This window comes from Macaca thibetana, chromosome 8, assembly GCF_024542745.1.
Source record: "Macaca thibetana thibetana isolate TM-01 chromosome 8, ASM2454274v1, whole genome shotgun sequence".
NCBI lineage: Eukaryota > Metazoa > Chordata > Mammalia > Primates > Cercopithecidae > Macaca > Macaca thibetana.
The window spans coordinates 9,682,501-9,702,246 of NC_065585.1; the positions used below are offsets into that span (position 1 = coordinate 9,682,501).

The window sequence follows — 19,746 nt, forward strand, 5'->3', positions numbered from 1 at the left end:
TTGGGCAATAGTATTAAATAAGAGATAGCAAATAGCATAGAAGTACCTGAGTTTAGGAGAATCAGTCAACTCAAATGAAATCTGCATCCTTAGAAACTAAATAAGACATACTACATACTTCCACCGGGCATCTGGTTCAATTGAGGCATACTGCATGTGTCAGGCTTCAAGGCAAAGTCTGTGATATGAAATCTCTTGTGAATATTAGGATTGGGTTTAATCAGAAGAAATACTGCTTTCTTTATGTAAATATGATATGAGTTGGGGCCAACATTTTCTGTCCAAATAAGGAATCCAAACCCAGATACTTGGGAAAGTTTATAAAGTTTTTTTTTTTTTTTTTTTTTCAAACAGATGGCAAAACTTTTCTGGAAAGGGGTCTTTTACAGGTTACTAACACAGAAATTGTCTTTAAAGTGAATGAAATGAACTATGAGACTGTGAACGATGAACGGACACATCACTAATTTCTGGTATGGTCTATGAGCAAAGGAACGGAAAAAATGTCAGTGATAGACTCAAGTCTCTAGAGGACAACAAGGATCCTGCTGTTCTCTCAAAACTGCAACATCAACAGCAGCGAGCAAAATGGTGCCCATTCTCATGGACTCCTCCGACTCCTCCGGAAGATCAGACCGGGCCTGAGTCCTAGAAGGTATAGTTTCCTAGCAGAAGGCAAGAAATAACTAAGATCAGAACAGAACTGAAGGAGATAGAGACACAAAAAACCCTCCAAAAAAATCAATGAATCCAGGAGTTGGTTTTTTGAAAAGATCAACAAAATTGACAGACCGCTAACAAGACTAATAAAGAAGAGAGAAGAATCAAATAGACACAATAAAAAATGATAAAGGGGATATCACCACCGATCCCACAGAAATACAAACTACCATCAGAGAATACTATAAACACCTCTACGCAAACAAACTAGAAAATCTAGAAGAAATGGATAATTTCCTGGACACTTACACTCTCCCAAGACTAAACCAGGAAGAAGTTGAATCCCTGAATAGACCAATAACAGCCTCTGAAATTAAGGCAATAATTAATAGCCTACCAACCAGAAAAAGTCCAGGACCAGATGGATTCACAGCTGAATTCTACCAGAGGTACAAGGAGGAGTTGGTACCATTCCTTCTGAAACTATTCCAATCAATAGAAAAAGAGGGAATCCTCCCTAACTCATTTTATGAGGCCAACATCATCCTGATACCAAAGCCTGGCAGAGACACAACAAAAAAAGAGAATTTTAGACCAATATCCCTGATGAACATTGATGCAAAAATCCTCAGTAAAATACTGGCAAACCGAATCCAGCAGCACATCAAAAAGCTTATCCACCATGATCAAGTGGGCTTCATCCCTGGGATGCAAGGCTGGTTCAACATATGCAAATCAATAAACTTAATCCAGCATATAAACAGAACCAAAGACAAAAACCACATGATTATCTCAATAGATGCAGAAAAGGCCTTTGACAAAATTCAACAGCCCTTCATGCTAAAAACTCTCAATAAACTCGGTATTGATGGGACGTATCTCAAAATAATAAGAGCTATTTATGACAAACCCACAGCCAATATCATACTGAATGGGCAAAAACTGGAAGCATTCCCTTTGAAAACTGGCACAAGACAGGAATGCCCTCTCTCACCACTTCTATTCAACATAGTGTTGGAAGTTCTGGCTAGGGCAATCAGGCAAGAGAAAGAAATCAAAGGTATTCAGTTAGGAAAAGAAGAAGTCAAATTGTCCCTGTTTGCAGATGACATGATTGTATATTTAGAAAATCCCATCATCTCAGCACAAAATCTCCTTAAGCTGGTAAGCAACTTCAGCAAAGTCTCAGGATACAAAATTAATGTGCAAAAATCACAAGCATTCTTATACACCAGTAACAGACAAACAGAGAGCCAAATCAGGAATGAACTTCCATTCACAATTGCTTCAAAGAGAATAAAATACCTAGGAATTCAACTTACAAGGGATGTAAAGGACCTCTTCAAGGAGAACTACAAACCACTGCTCAGTGAAATAAAAGAGGACACAAACAAATGGAAGAACATACCATGTTCATGGATAGGAAGAATCAATATCGTGAAAATGGCCATACTGCCCAAGGTAATTTATAGATTCAATGCCATCCCCATCAAGCTACCAATGACTTTCTTCACAAAATTGGAAAAAACTACTTTAAAGTTCATATGGAACCAAAAACGAGCTCGCATTGCCAAGACAATCCTAAGTCAACAAAACAAAGCTGGAGGCACCACGCTACCTGACTTCAAACTATACTACAAGGTTACAGTAACCAAAACAGCATGGTACTGGTACCAAAACAGAGATATAGACCAATGGAACAGAACAGAGCCCTCAGAAATAACACCACACATCTACAGCCATCTGATCTTTTTTTTTTTTTTTTTGAGACGGAGTCTCGCTCTGTCACCCAGGCTGGAGTGCAGTGGCCGGATCTCAGCTCACTGCAAGCTCCACCTCCCGGGTTCACGCCATTCTCCTGCCTCAGCCTCCCGAGTAGCTGGGACTACAGGCGCCCGCCACCTCGCCCGGCTAGTTTTTTGTATTTTTTAGTAGAGACGGGGTTTCACCGTGTTAACCAGGATGGTCTCGATCTCCTGACCTCGTGATCCGCCCGTCTCGGCCTCCCAAAGTGCTGGGATTACAGGCTTGAGCCACCGCGCCCGGCCACCATCTGATCTTTGACAAACCTGACAAAAACAAGAAATGGGGAAAGGATTCCCTATTTAATAAATGGTGCTGGGAAAATTGGCTAGCCATAAGTAGAAAGCTGAAACTGGATCCTTTCCTTACTCCTTATACGAAAATTAATTCAAGATGGATTAAAGACTTAAATGTTAGACCTAAAACCATAAAAACCCTAGAAGAAAACCTAGGTAACACCATTCAGGACATAGGCATGGGCAAGAACTTCATGTCTAAAACACCAAAAGCAGCAGTAACAAAGGCCAAAATAGACAAATGGGATCTAATTAAACCAAAGAGCTTCTGCACAGCAAAAGAAACTACCATCAGAGTGAACAGGCAATCTACAGAATGGGAGAAAATTTTTGCAATCTACTCATCTGACAAAGGGCTAATATCCAGAACCTACAAAGAACTCAAACAAATTTACAAGAAAAAAACAAACAACCCCATCAAAAAGTGGGCAAAGGATATGAACAGACATTTCTCAAAAGAAGACATGCATACAGCCAATAGACACATGAAAAAATGCTTGTCATCACTGGCCATCAGAGAAATGCAAATCAAAACCACAATGAGATACTATCTCACACCAGTTAGAATGGCAATCATTAAAAAGTCAGGAAACAACAGGTGCTGGAGAGGATGTGGAGAAATAGGAACACTTTTACACTGTTGGTGGGATTGTAAACTAGTTCAACCATTATGGAAAACAGTATGGCGATTCCTCAAGGGTCTAGAACTAGATGTACCATATGACCCAGCCATCCCATTGCTGGGTATATACCCAAAGGATTATAAATCATGCTGCTATAAACACACATGCACACGTATGCTCATTGCAGCACTATTCACAATAGCAAAGACTTGGAATTGACCCAAATGTCCATCAGTGACAGATTGGATTAAGAAAATGTGGCACATATACACCATGGAATACTATGCAGCCATAAAAAAGGATGAGTTCGTGTCCTTTGTAGGGACATGGATGCAGCTGGAAACCATCATTCTCAGCAAACTATCACAAGAGCAGAAAACCAAACACTGCTCACTCAGAGGTGGGAACTGAACAATGAGATCACTTGGACTCGGGAAGGGGAACATCACACACCGGGGCCTATTATGGGGAGGGGGGAGGGGAGAGGGATTGCATTGGGAGTTATATCTGATGTAAATGACGAGTTGATGGGTGCTGATGAGTTGATGGGTGCAGCACACCAACATGGCACAAGTACACATATGTAACAAACCTGCACGTTATGCACATGTACCCTAGAACTTAAAGTATAAAAATTAAAAAAAAAAAAAAAAAAAAAAAAAAAGAAGGTGGAGCTTCCATGCAGTAAGCAAGAGGCTTAAAGGCTGTCTTCTGAAGAGGGGACCTTTTCTGGGCTTTTCTTCTGGAACTCTCTTTTTTCAGCCCATTTTTACCATGTGGCCATTGCAATAAGAAAGTCCCTGAGCTCTACCCATTTTGGATGAGGCCCCTATGGTCCACTCAAAAACAGTAAATAAATAAGAACTGAAGTGCAACCCAAGAGAAAGGCAGCCTGAAGCAGAGAAGTGAGACTGCTCCTGTCCAAATCCCCAATGAAAGGAGCTAGGGAAATCTAGCAATTTATACATCAAAGGTTGTGGCCAAAGGTCATTAATAAAAAAAGTGTGTACCTGTCTAGAATGCTGTCTCTGCACTCCACATATATCCTCAGAGTATCCCCGAGGCATGACCTAGACCCTATCAAGTGACAGGATTCATATTCAGAACATGAAGATCTAAATCTAACCACTACAAGAAGAAGTAGCAAGACTAACCAAAAACATTCAGAACAAAAACAGCAATTTCAGCATGCATATGCTGGTACGGATGGGAAGACACAAAGCGCATCACCTAAATGGAAAATGTGCTGGGAAAGTGTGAACCAAGTCGAAGACAATTTGGAAGCCACATGGTCACCAATGAAGAGCAGCCAGGAAGCTTTCTGGACGGAGGAGCCTGTGACACACCAGCTACTCCACCACACTTGCTGAGCTGTCTGTACCAAAGGTCTCTCCTCCAAATTGTCAATCAGCTTAGGGCTCAGGAAGCATATAGGTAAGCATCACTGACAGTAATGAGTTTTAAGATTCCTACTTAAAAAATGCATCACAAAAAAAAAAAAAGCTTTTCAAATAAACAATTTTAAGTGTAATTTACACAATTCAGTAAACTTTTTATTAAGTTAGTCACCCTAAGTAAGCAAGGAAAGGAAGAACTGAGGGATTCTTTTCCTTTGGCCAACCTTTCAATAGTGATACAGCCACAAGGATCCCTCCCCTGTCCTTTCCCTTTTGATTACACACACTCCCTGAGTGATCCCATCCTCAGCCACAACTTCAAATACACGGCAATGCATTTTAGTAAGGCTCATGTCCAGAAAGACCACATGCAATTCTGAACTCACATAATACAAAACGTTTCAACCTCTCTGTTCAGTACCCACAAATGATCCATCTAAAACAGAGTTAAGCACGCCATTCTCCTGCATGACATCCTTCAACTGTGATCCAGAACCTTAAAAATCCGTACTCCTTAGCTATGTGTGAGGCCCTTCATTCTAGTCCCTATCTAATCCTCTAGTCCCATTTCTCCACAAATTCCTGCACTTGCCTTATCCTCCAAATAAGACTGCTAGGAAGAGCTTTCACCTACCTCATCCATTCAACAAACACAGTGTGTCTATTGCATTTCAGACACAGCTCTGGGCACTGGAGGCCCAGCAAGGATAAATGCCCCAGCTCTCTAGAGTCTGGAGTCTAGGAGGCACCATCTTGTCGCAGGTCACTAATCCTCACCATGTGTCTGGGAGGTAGAATCGTGCCTGTTTTACAAAGTAAACACTTGGAGTTTAGAGCGGTGAAGGTATGTACCTGGGCCTAATAACTCCCATGACAGAGGGGTACCTCCAATTAACTCTGAGTCCCAGAGTCAAGGCTAGTGCCTACACTGCCATAGAGTGAACACTCCTGGTACACCTATCTGAAAAATGGCAGATCTCTTCTCAAAATCAGTATCCAGAAGCTCTAATAAAGAGAAAACACTTTTTCAATCTTCTTTCACTTGCATTCTGAAAGAATGAATTCATTGCTGTCATCCATAATGAGGAAGCTGCGACCAACCGGCTATTCATTCTACACACACTTACTGAGTGCCCACTATCTCCCAGGCACCGCGCAGCGAGCACTGGAGAAGGAATCAAAGGTAATGAGTCAGATTCCCTGCTTGTAAGGCGGTTGGATTCTCATGGAGAAAGAACTCCCACCCAATCATCACGATCGCAGAGTGATAAATGCAATGTTGCATGCACAGAGGACGGTACTACACTAGGAGCTGGCACACAGAGAGCGAGCGAAGAGAACAGGAATGCATTCACTGTACACTGTAAGCCAGACAGGGAGCCCTGAGAGCTCAGAGATGCCATGGTTTAACACTAAACGGAGAGACTCTGAGAAGCAAACTTGCATTAGTTCCATCACAGTCTGGAGCCCAGGATGTTTCTACCACTACGTGAGGAGTCACACACAAGTCCCCACTCCTTCACTAAATTGGAATAACAGCTGCTATGCAGCACCATAGTGCCGTGTGCACTTGTCTTTATTACAGCCCTTCCACCCCACAGTATAAATGTCTTTTAATTTGGCCACTTCCCCACTGAGCTGAACACTCTTTAAGCAGGAATAAAGTATTACCTTGCTCTGCATCCCAGCACTTAGCCCAGTCTAAGTATGTGATCCTTACTGAGTAAGGGGAGAAATAACAGCAACTCCTCCAATCCAGTGGGAAAGACTGTGGAGAAACAGACACCCAACCAGTCTTCTCTTAGGGGTGTTTCCCCCAAAAGTCTAAATAGTGATTTCCTGAAAGGGTCTAAAAGTCTGAAGCCTGAATACATTATGCTACTCTTTTGCCTTAATGTTCACTCTCCAAACCTAAAAGACTACTTTCTGCCATGGACCTTTTATTAGAAGTAACATGGTGCCGACCTAAGACAGGTGAGCCAAGAATTCACATGCATCTTCTCAGTTAACATTTCAAGGAGTACACAGTAAGTGTCAACTCTGCGCCTAGTATTCCATGCTGGGCTCCATGAAGGAAGAAAACAAGAAACTTGTCCTGCTCGCCTAATTAACTTTTGAGTACCTACAGATACACCAGACATGCTACACAGACTCTCTCATGACCATTTTACAGATGAAGAAACTGAAGCTATTCAAGTCAACTATTTCCACGGGTAGCAGCACATCCTTTACCCATTTAAGAAGCAAAACCCAGCTGGGCGGGGTGGCTTATGCCTGTAATCCCAGCACTTTCAGAGGCCGAGGCAGGCAGATCACTTGAGCTCAGGAGTTCAAGACCAGTCTGGCCAACATGGTGAAACTTCGTCTCTACTAAAACTACAAAAATTAGCTGGGCGTGCTGGTGGGCACCGGTAATCCCAGCTACTTGGGAGGCTGAGGCAGGAGAATCACTTGAACTTGGGAGGTGGAGGTTGCAGTGAGCCGAGATCACATCATCGCACTCCAGCCTGGGTGACAGAGCAAGAATCTGTCTCGGGGGGAAAAAAGAAAAACAAGAAGCAGCAAAACCCTGACCAAGGGGGAAAAAGGGATGAGAAAAATACAATCCAGAATACAATCAATCAACTGTTAATGGCATGACTTTCTTTTTTTGTCTCCTTATTCTCTGAAGCTATTAGAAACCGCGTAACACAGGGCAGGGGATTATCGCTGTTGGTTCTGAATGGGTGGTACACCAAACGATGGGCGGCATGTCAAAAACAAGACATGCCTCATGAGTCTAAGAGAGAAAGAGACACTTTAGCACTTTTCACGTTGAAACAACAAAAAAAAAAAAAAAACAGTAAAACTTGTTTAATCAAAACCTTATAAGGCACTTCAAGACGCAGAAGATAAAAGCCACGGGAGGAAAGAAGCCTGCTCGGTTTCCTTTATCAGCACACTAGGACGCTCCACAGATCCCAGGATTGTTCTGTGACCCAGAACGTTAAACCACTCCTTTGGATTCCAGAGAAAGGAGCAAGCAGAACCTCATGCTGCTTCTCACGGAGAGTAAGACGAATCGCCTGCTGAACACCAAAGAAGCTACGCACCAACAGCTTTAAAATCGACTTTTGAATTTTTGAAATTAAATAAAAATTTAAGCAGTAATTAAAGCTTAATTTATTTTAGAGTCATCAGAGACACTTTAAATTGAATGAACCTCCATCTTTATGCTCAAGCTGCTGCTATCGGCTGTGATGTACTCTAGCGCTTGGTTTCTTTCCAGTGTCAAACATCACCTTGATGGCTGTCTCTGTGCACTAACAATAGGTGGTCCTGGCTGGGCGCAGGGGCTCACGCCTGTAATCCCAGTATTTTGGGAGGCCAAAGGCAGGTGGATCACTTGAGGTCAGGAGTTTGAGACCAGCCTGGCCAACAGGGTAAAACCCTGTCTCTACTAAAAATACAAAAATTAGCCGGGAATGGTGGCACATGCCTGTAATCCCGCCCACTGGGGAGGCTGAGGAAGGAGAACTGCTTGAACCCGGGAGGCAGACGTTGCAGTGAGCCAAGATCGCACCATTGCATTCCAGCCTGGGCGAAAAAGCGAGACTCACCGCAAAAAATAACAAAAAACAATAGGTGGTCCTTCCTAATGGCATACTCTCCTCTGAGAATGATCAGAGATCACTCCCTGATTTGTCACTGCTGTAATCAAATCCTTTTCTGAATGAATTAGAGCAATAAATTACAAAAGAAAACTGTGAAGAAACAAATCTATTCTGAGACAATAAAAGGGGTATAATTTTGAAATTTTTCACCCAATTGATTGGTGCTGGAGTCTTGCCTCTCAGCTTAGCCTACGCAGAATGCAGCGATGCCAGACCAAAGCAGGGGCCACATGTGCTCTGTGTGCAGTATGGCTATGCCTTGATATATGCTTTCATTAAGGAAAGGTAACTATTTCATCATGACAAGAAAAATACCCTCACGAGTTTATAAAATCATTTTTCTCAGTATTACTTTGCATATTGTGCACATTATGTTTTTAAAAGCCTCTCATCTTTAAATAAGGACCTGAACAAATTGACAAGTCATAAGACACTGATGTCCAAAAGAGCCATGAGAGGTTTGCAATAGAAAGAGCCCACAATTTTCATTAATTAATTCATGCAAATAACTTTTATTGTGCCCCTATTTTGGAAAGCACGGGTACAAATGAATTTTACCAAATTTGGTAATAAAGCCGGTCCCCTAGTTTCTCTGCTGAGAGCAGGGAAGGGTAAGCAGACCACAGCCCGTGGCCAAATCCAGCACACTGCCTGTTTTTATAAATAAAGTTTTATCATAACACAACTATTCTCACTCATGTACATACTGTCTATGGCTGCCTTTCTGCTACAACAGCAGAGGTTGAGCAGAATGCACAGCCCACAAACTATTGACTCTTTAGCCTTTACAGAAAAAGTTTGCGGCCCTAGGCGTAGAGTTTAGCATAAAGACAATGAAGGTACAGCCACAGACAGGTATCTACTTCCCAGCTGTCCGCTGAAAGAGCCTGAGAGCAATGACCACCAGCACTCCAGATCTTGGCTTCTAAACAACATTCCACACTAAAAGAAACCAGGGCACCTTTGGGGAAAATGGCTCATTTGAGGGCTAGGGCAGAGCAAGAACAAGATGAGCATGGAACAAGTTGCTGTTACAGAGATGAAAAAAATACTAAGCCAACCTAGAGGATGATCCTCTCAAATGGACCCAGGAGCCAGAGCAAAGGGCTCCCAAAGGCCAAATCTTAAACAATTTGAGCTTCAATTTACACAGTGATAGTAAAGGATTATAACCCACCAAATTAAAGAAAAATGCATGAATTTAGAAGACAGATACGACTGAATAAGAGGAAGAGAGCAACTGAAAAAGAGAAAGAGGGAGAAAGAAGGAGCAGAAAAGATTCCTTTTCAGTAGAATATCAACCAAAAAATGTAGATGGAATGACTGTGAGAAAATTACCATTTTACAACCATCATAGTAATAATTCAGGTAAAAAATGTTAATGGATCTAAAATTTGTGAGGGAGAGTTTAATGAGGAGCAGGATATTTATTTACATAGTCTCAAAGTATCTCCGCACAGAAGTATTAATTAATGACCAAATGAAAGTAGTAACTTTACAGAGGAGAAAACTGGCACCACCTTAACCAAGGATCGAACTTTTCACCAATAATGACACAGACATTGTGTGCCCGGGTACGAGGGACTGAGAAGACCCACCATCACTTCGGTGGCATTCCTGCCAAGACAGTGTGTGACACAAATCTAATTTTAAGGAAACATCAGACAACCTAAATGGAGACGCATTCTACAAAAAACTGGCCTTGTAGAGTTTTTTGTTTTCCAAAAACATAAAGTTTTCCAAAAAGCCTATCACGAAAGGCAAAGGCAGACAACGCAGCTACTGCGAACTGAAACACTAAAGAGGCCTGACACTACACAATGTGTGATCTTGACTTGGGTCCTGTAAAAGACAAAACCAGAACAACTGGTGCCATCAGCATGTGAACTGTAGATGAGATAACAGCACTGTGTGGTTGTTAAACTTCCTAATTTGGATCATTGTACGACAGTTATGAAAGGGAAAGTCCTTATTTTTAGTCAATACATGCCAAGGTATTTAAGTATTCATTTGTAAAAGATGATACAAGAGTAACAGAAATATATGTGTAATAATCTCATCTTAGATACAACGAATATATTCTATGTTAAAAAATTAGAGTGAAAATAATCAAATACAAAACCATTGTCATTCAATCTTTTTTAATTTTTATTTTTAATTGCGGGGGCACACAGTAGGTGTACATATTTATGGGGTACATGAGACAGTCTGATACAGGCATGCAATGCATAATAATCACATCAGGGAAATGGAGTAGCCATCACCTCAAGCATTTATCCTTTCTGTTACAAACAATCTAAGTATACTCTTTTAGTTATTTTAAAATGTATGACAACCGCTGAGGTGGCATCCTGCCTGCCATGTGCAGATGAGAGAATAGAGGCTCAGTGAGGTAAAGTCATGGTCCAGAACACACAGGTCAACTTAGCAATTCAACAAATATGTGTTGAATAAATGCATAAAATGAAAGTATAAATTTTTTAAGTACTGGGGACTCGTTAACAGTATTCAGCCCTCCTAAAAGTTACTAAAACAGGAAGCCTGGCTTTGTCCAAAATTCTTCCCATATTTTATACCTAGTACTCATCAAGTCTCAGCCACTCAAGTCAGTAAACAGAAGGCAAGAGGAAGCAGAAATTTCCACACCGACTGACAAATCTCTTGTTACTATTGTGTGCTTTCTTATACAAATTAGATTGGGAATTTGATTTATATACTCCAAAGCAAATTAACCGTGAGTCTAATTTTTCCCCAAAATAAACATATTACAATGGCCAGTAACAATAAGTCAGACTACCCTAACAAGTTATTTGACAAAAGCTTTCAATTTAATGCTTTTGGAGTATATTTTTCTTTAGGGTCCACTGACCCTATAATGTAAGTTAGCTTTGTGACCTTGAACAAGTTATAAATCCCTCTAACCTCCATTTCTTACCTGTAAAATGAGAACAACAAAACTATATTCATGTGGTAATCACGGATTAAATGAAGAAATGTGTGAAGAACCTAGCTACAGTGCCAGGCATACCTTTAGGCATTTCAGCAACAGTGGCTACAAAAAAAAGGCATGGCTTTCTGCAAATATTGATTAGCAAGTATGCCTCTTAAGATATTAGGAATATGAAAAATGCCAATGCATGAAAATCAAAAGCAATGCACGTTTATTGATCAAGACTCATTTCAGTTCAGAAATAGCTACCAGTGTGAAAGAAAGTGGGTAACCTCGCTATGTGGAGCGCCATCTAGTGGAAAAAAAGCAGAGCACAAACCGCACAAACGAAGTAGAGAAAGAACAAGGAAAAATGATGAAAATGAAAACTGCCCCTTATCTTTGTCATAATTTCTATATTTTCTCCCATGGGAGCTCAAATCAACAGTGACCCCAAGTGTAAGCTATATATCGAAAAGAGACATTTAAAAGGGTTCCCTCACATACTCTTGCCCTTTATCATACCAAGGAAGAACATCAATAATATGCTAGGAACACCTTTTAAAATCCTTAAAATAGCAGCAGGGGCTGATTGGTGAAAAATTATGGAAATGTAAAAAAAATTATGGAAATTTACAGCTTACCAATTCAGAGTAAGGTACCTTGTGCTTGTGGAGAGAGGCTGCTAGGTGTCCAGACATGTTTTAAGATATGCAGTCATAAAACTGTTTATGGAAGCTTCATTTGTTAATTTAAGCTTCAGGTGCTGTGTCTTGAATAGCATAATAAAAATCAATCAGAGCTGCTGCTAATTTTGTGCATGATATTAATGAAAGAAGCTTCCTAAAGACTGAATTTCTCCTTCAATATTTCCTGGATTGGAAAACTAAAATAATTCTAACAACATAAAATTACCCTAAGAAATGAAAGTAGATGATTTATGTATTTAATTTTTATTATATACAATATATCTGAAAAGTGACGCCAATACTCAAACATCTGTCTCAGAACATTTTATAAAAATAGCAAGTAACGTTTATTAAGCACCTACTATGTGTTAGACACTGTACTCATGTCTACAATAGCAACCCTACAAAGAAGGCATAAGGTCCCCAATTTCACAGATGGGGAAACTTAGGCTGTGAGAAATAAAGTAACTTGCAGGGGGTTACAGACTAGAAAGCTGTCACTTCTCCTAATCACACGGCTCTTTCTGCACCAGCTCATTCCTTGTTGAATAACACTGTTTCCCAAGTAAATGCCACCCACCAGATGTTACCACTGGTCAGAAAGTTCCTATGCCATTTTGCCATGCCCCTGTGTGCCCTCTGTATGGTATGCAACCTGCCCTGCTCGCCCAGGTCCAATACTAGGCATTTAATTTGAAGAGCTGCATAATCCAAATTCCCCACAAAAGTAAAACATGAAAAACAAGACATAATCAAAGCTTCCACCTCTATCTGGTGCTAACAGGTGCCCTACATAGTGTCATAGTGTTGGGCAGACAAGGATCTGAATCCTGATTGACCAGTTACTAGCTATTTAGGCAAATTAAGTGACCTTCCTGACCTCAGTTCTCTCATCTATAAAATAAGGTAAAATGACTTACTCTTTTAAGACTGTTAAACGAATTCAATGCAATAACATACATAAAGCATGTAAACCAGAAAAGGCTCTTGATAAATGGTAGCTACTATTATTAGCAATTGCAGGGCAAGTATATTTAAACATATGCCCCCCTTCCAGAAAGTCAAAAAGCAGTATCTGTGGGAATACCTTTTTTTCTTTTATGAACTTATTTTTAGAGAATGAAGAATTCACAAGTATACCGTAGACTGACTATAAATCCCTGATATCATACTCTCAACTGTTTTTGTGATAAACAAAGTATTAAAATACAAAGAGCACTGCACCTCTAGGAGGCGCCTTCAAGAGACAGAACTTCAGCAAGAATTTCACTTGCTTTCTATACGGAATGCTTTTCTATTTTCTTTTTGGTCACGGAAATAGATACATATTTAAAGATCCTTACTTTGAACGCCTGCTGAAGACTGGAAAACACTGCCGGAGAGCACAGGAGGGAAAAAAGGGAGCTCGCCTTTTTGGTAAAACACATTTTCAGCAACCTCTTTTAAAAATTCATCACCAAGGGAAATTCCTAAGAGGCTTCTGCTATAATGAAACTTTTATTTAAAAACAACAATGTTGAATTCTGTCCTTTTATCTCTTTTCTTAAAGTATCTTATCAAAACACTGCAGACTTGATTTAAAATTTCAGCCTGACTACTTACAAGCTGTGCACCTTGACTGGGCAAGTTACTTAGTGTTTTTGAGCCTTAGAGGCCTCATTTGAAAAAAAAATAAAGGAGGCATGCAGGGAATAAAACCTCCTACCTTGCAAGATCTTGTGGGGATGAGAGAGAATGCACAGAAAGCAGCTGGCACAGAAGAGCTCTCAATTTGGTGGCTTTTACAATAACCATCATCCCCAATGCCAAGAAACACTCTCCTTCTATTGTTCTGGTAGAAGATACAAGTCATTCTATCTTCACTCAGTGGGACTGGTGACAACAGGCAAATGGGGCTTTTGATATCAAAGTTGCTGCTGGCGTTCAATTTGCGATTTCAATCGCTCCTCTGGCTTTCTGAGTTTCCCTTCGGCATCTGAAACTGCAGAATAACTCTCTCAGGTAAGAAACCTTCTTTGGCATGTGACTAGGGCTTCCAAAATTCTGTTTTTAATCTGTCATCAGAAATATCATTAGGAGTTTAGAGAAGGAGAGCGAATTGATGAGAGTGCAGTGATTTCATAACTTCCTGAAGAATAAAAGTAAACAAACATCTGATTCAAAGCAGATCTGACAACATCTTTTCATTATCTGTTAGAGAAGGATCCCTACTGTGCAACCACATTTAAAGAGCACTGGGATGTTTTTCTGCTTGTTCAACCCTGCATTTCACTTAGAACCTTCTTTCATTGATACGGGCAGAACTGATGACTTCATCCCCACCTCCAATTCAGGTCCTCTAAAGCCATAGCAGCAAAGCTCTTTACTGACTGCTAAATTCCAAATATACTTTCTGATTCTGCTCCCCTTAATGATAATTAACACATGACACTGAAATTAAGACAGGAGTTTCCAGGGCCCCGTGCTGAGACTTATGCTAGGTGCTGAAGATACAGAGGAAAGGCCAGGCCCTGCCTTCCGAGGAACTCACTCTTTACCAGGAAAGACAAAGATCCAAACAAAGCAGTGTGACGAGGATCACACCCTAAGAGCACCAGGTGTTAAGTGACACCAGAAAATAGGCAATCCAACCCATTTTGAAAAAGGTCAGAGGATTTATCTTAGGGCAGGAATGTGAAGAATGAAGTATGAAAATGGATGCTATATAATTTATCTTTCCATTCAGCACAGGCTAGAGAAAAAACAAACTGCACATTAAAAAAGCCAGGGTTTTCATTCTCCTCCTGTCATTCACTAATTATACCACCACAGGTTGACCAGTAACTTAGCCCTTTAGACCTCTGAGAGTCAGTAGGACATGGTAAAAAGAACAACGAACTTGTAAAAGAACAAAGCTTGACCCTTCACTCTGACATTTTATTACCGGAAGCATGTCACCATGGGCAAGTCACTTTAGTTGTCAGAATCTTGGTTTCTACAACTGAAAACCTGGGCTAATAACCTCTCCATCTCTGAGCTGTTAGTAGTATCAAGATTACAAACATGACCCAGTACCAACAAGTGCCTCAAAAATGTCCACAGGCTGATTTATTAATAGTAAATCTAAGCCATCCAATCACTAAATAGTTCAGCATATTTGAAGGACTAGGATGTCCCTTAGCAAAGAGGGCATCTACAAACTGAAAACTCATTCTCAAACGCACACAGAGGAGAGCAGGAGCTTCCCACCAGTGCAGACTGTTTTTCCTCCCTACCCCTAGGACCCAACACAGATAACCGGCATGGCAGGTTCTCTAGAAGCCTGTTACTAATGTCCAGTACCAAAACCCTGCACCTCCCAATCACTGGGTCACTTTTAATCACAATACACTGCATAAAACTCAAGACATGGCATATCTAATACTGAGGGATTGCATTTTCTTATAAAACAAAACAAAAAAAACCTGATAACACAAAGAAAAACAATACAAAACTAAAAACTAAATAATCACAACCTCCTTTGGAGAAAACAGAAAATCACAAACTACAGCATGAAGGCACCATACCTAAATACAATTCTGCAATTCTCATTCTTACTCTCTCACTTTACAAGTCTGTGACATTCAAGCAAATCCGAAATGTTTTCCAAAACAGGTCCCCAAAAATCAAGTTTTAAGCCACTGGGTTTTGTGGATTACAAAGAGGTGTATAAAGAGTAAAGTAATAATCCTTCCTTAATGTATTTTTATCCCCCACATTTATTCTAAGTAATGCTAAGAGTTGTAATATTTGAGAAATTGATATAAAAAACATTTTGACATACGAACAAAAAACTTTTATCAACCTAGACACAAATCTGGACCACCTTAATCTTGAATCCTCTGCTCCACTTTCTCTTGCAATCAACGACAACTAAATGTAACTTGGCAGTGAGCCAGCCACCAATCCATACATTATATCAGATAATTAAAAATACAGCATTATGTAATCTTATTTAATGGTTACTTGGCTTGTATTGAAAACCATCCAAACTAATATCAGAGACTTGGATTAAATTATAATGCATAAGACATTTCTAAAGATGTTTCTTTAGTAAGAGTCAGCACATCCCCTACTAGCAAATATAAAACATGCAGCACTACTTTCATCTCCAATTAACCTCTGCTTGGCAAGAACTGCAATGTCAATTCACCCTACAGGCACTAAGTGGGGGTCCGGAGTGGGATCCCAAAGCCTATTTTCTTTGACTGAGTTTTAACATCAAATAAACATTAACCACTAATTTTGTTAGAGAAACAAATTCAGAGGCCACAAGCGGTGGCTTACATCTGTAATCCCAGCACTTTGGGAGGCTGAGGCAGGCAGATCATGAGGTCAGGAGTTCGAGACCAGCCTAGCCAACACAGTGAAACCCTGTCTCTACTAAAAATACAAAAATTAACCAGGCAAGGTAGCAAGCACCTGTAGTCCCAGCTACTTGGGAGGCTGAGGCAGAAGAATCACATGAACCCAGGAGGCAGAGGTTGCGGGGAGCCTAGATCACATCACTGCACTCCAGCCTGGGCAACAGAGTGAGACTTCGTCTCAAAAAAATAAATAAATAAATATTCGGGAAACGAATTCATTTAGGAGGTGGAGGAGGAGAACCAGTTATCCTTGTAAAATGAAAATAAAATCAGCAATCAGTGCCCACCATGAAACACAAGTCTGGAAAAAACATAAAAGCCAATGTATACCAGACAGGAGTATATCTCTTATTGTCATTCTAGCTCAACAAAGAAAAAGAGTAATTCAGTTAGGAAGTTGATCAATCTTTACGAATATTGAATTTTTAAAGGACGACTACACCTCATCTATAAACTGTTTCATTATCATAATGCATTGATTATTAAACTAATATAATGGTCACAGGAGGGCTTTAATTCAAAAGTGCCTCTTGGCCTCAGCATCAAAATCCTGGAAGATAAATCTACCATAAATGTTTGCTTCTGCAAAGAAGGCAAGTGCAGACAGAAACTTTTTGGAAAAATCAGGATAAACTTCCTAAAGGATATATATTATTTCCTATACATTGTCAGTTGGAAACAATCATACTAATCATATTGATTTCTGCAGGGTTTGAAGTTAGCAAGTGAGAAGTATTTCATTTCAACATTTTAGGAAGGCAAAATAAGAAAGAACAATATCTTCAGAGACAGAAGACCTGAGAGTTCAAATTAAATCTCAGTTGCCCACAAGCTTAGATGGCTGGGATCCTCAGTTCCCTCCCTGAAAAGAGAAAACATGAACATCTGCCTTACTGGAATGCAAGTGTGAGGACGAAACTAGTGCCTTGGAAACTTTAAAATACTATGCAAACATAAGGCCTTGTTAGAGTTTAGAGATATCATAAAATGTATCTATTACATGGCACGCTACGGTTCCCCATGCTGGCCTACTCTACAATTTAGTGCCGAAATACCAACTTCAATGTGAATAACTGCTGAAAACACAGTTGCATTAGAGGCAAACACAAATACAACGAAATTAAGAAAAAACGCTTTCATATAGCCCATAACAAGATGGTTGGATTTAAAATCAAAGCTTCCTCACAATCATGTAGCTTCAGATTTAAAACACTTGTAATTTTGGACCTACGTAAGAGTGTAATTAATGTTTTAAGTGATAAAGCTTTACATTCTGAGTATCAGCCTGTGATTTAAGAGAAAAATGTTTCAGTCTGAAGTAATCTAACAGTAAGACAAGCTTCTGAGCAGCACCTCCTCCTTCCTTCACGTGTGAGAAATATACTTCTTACAAGAATTACTTTTACGAAAAGTAAGTTTATCAAGTTTAACATCTAAAAAACACTAAATGGCAACATATCCCCAGTAAATATCTGCTTCAAGTAACTGGAAGCCATTAACACTAGTAAAAACACAGAATCCAAAAGAATTTTGGACGTTTTAGCAACACAATACTATGGCAACATGACAGAGAAAATCATTCTGACTTTTAAAAATAAGATAACACACTACACTTTTAGTTTAACTGTTCCTTAATTAAGTACAACCTAACTTTGATTCGGCCTCTCTATTAGGAAAAATGCACTTGAGTCCACAGTCCAGAATATTTCCAATTCCACGGATCTCATGCAATGTACAAAGAAATTTCTTTCACAGAGACGACAGCCCAGCAGGCAATAAAAGATACATGTAAATCATCAGGCGCAAGGAGTACAAACTCAACTGCAGAACTGTTCAGAGGGCACAGAAATCAAACTTAGGAAATTCTTTTCTTTTATTTAGTAATGCATGCCCATTACTTTTTCACAAGCCCATTTTATTAAAGAAATAAAAATAAGCCTGCAATTAAAATAAAATGGGGGAGCTCCATAAGCCTATTTCTGTTCATCAATTCAAATATTCTTAAATTCTTGGAGACCGTAAGAGTCTCTCTACCACCATCGGTCGACTACACACACACCCTACTCTGAAGAACTGGCTGAAACAGGCAAATAGTGGAGGTCACTGTTTTAAAATATAGGTATCTATATACAAATAGAATATGTCTGCCTCATCTTTCACTTCCAACAATAAAAGAGCCAGGGCGAGCACTGAGAGCAGCAGATCCGATTCATCCAGGGAACCACAGACTATCAGTGCACAGTAATTCCTGCAAAAGGTAACAGATCTGACCAGATCATGTTGCTGCCATTTCCCAGAGAAAAGACAGACCAATTGCCCCCACACCCATCTTCATCTGAAATACATATTCCAGGAAAAGTAGGAGACTGCTCCCGGGAAGGAAGGCTTAATTTACCGTGCATCCCAGCAGATGATTCAGGAAGCCACAGGAGGAGAAAGCCAGGGGAACAGGGTCCCGGGTAGGCGTGCCTCCAGATACCCCTGTATCCCTGTCTGGCAGTACTTCCTAGGACCCTTCATACCCTGAGCTGGCTAGAGTCGTGTGAAAACGGCAAGGACTCCCTTCACCACCGTTCCAAACCTCAAGCCAGCCACCAATGAGGGCCACCCAACCCAACGCCCCCCAGAAGGGTGCTCTTTTGCCGGCCTCCTCTCCCCTACTGACTTCTCCAAGGGCCAGCCTGCAAGGCTTGGCATGGGCTGCCCACCCCACCCCGGGGAGGGCTGACTGCCCCGCCAGGGCTGCTGGAGCCTGGACACACGAGAGACAAAGGGCTGGGAGGGTGAACTGGGCTCCTCCCCTGGGACCACGGAGCGTCTCTCCTCTCAGGTGCTGGGGTCTGACCCCAACCCTCTTCCAAGGTCCCCAAACTTCGCTAACAATCCAAGCACCTGTTCCCTTCGCCTCTTCTGCATTTCAGTCCCTCAAGTCCTTCCATTTTCCTCCAGCTTTTTCTCCAGTACCTCAGACAATCCAAACACCCTACTTCCCGAGTCTAACACGCTCCCCTCCCATGAGATAATTCAACCTCGTCCCCAACAAAGCCCCCAGATGGTCGCTGTCCCCTACCCAGAAGTTTCCCCTGGGTGTCTCCGAGTCCCCAAAGATTTCCTTCAAGTCTCACCCACGCGCCCCAGCCTTCTCCTTCCTTTCCGAGTCCCCAAAATTCACATCGGGGTCTTCCCCTAGGTGTCCCACAGCCTCCCAGGTCCCCGTGCAAACGCCCCCGGGGGCCATTCGGGCCTCCGTCTCCGCCGCGTCCGCTGACAGCAGAGCGCACGGAGGCGCCCCCCGGGCCCCCGCGTTTCC

At 41.0% G+C, this 19,746-nt stretch overlaps 1 protein-coding gene across 3 annotated transcripts in view; it reads right to left on the reverse strand.

Moving 5' to 3' along the window:
* KHDRBS3 (KH RNA binding domain containing, signal transduction associated 3) overlaps positions 1-19,746 on the reverse strand; it is a 201,778-nt gene that overhangs the window by 181,475 nt on the left and 557 nt on the right. The window contains exon 1 of one of the 3 annotated variants that reach the window (XM_050801568.1): positions 19,562-19,705. The exons of the other annotated variants lie outside the window; for them this stretch is intronic. The gene's annotated coding sequence lies outside the window, so the exon portion shown is untranslated. Of the gene's footprint in view, positions 1-19,561; positions 19,706-19,746 lie in introns of those variants that run through there. 3 annotated transcript variants of the gene reach the window in all.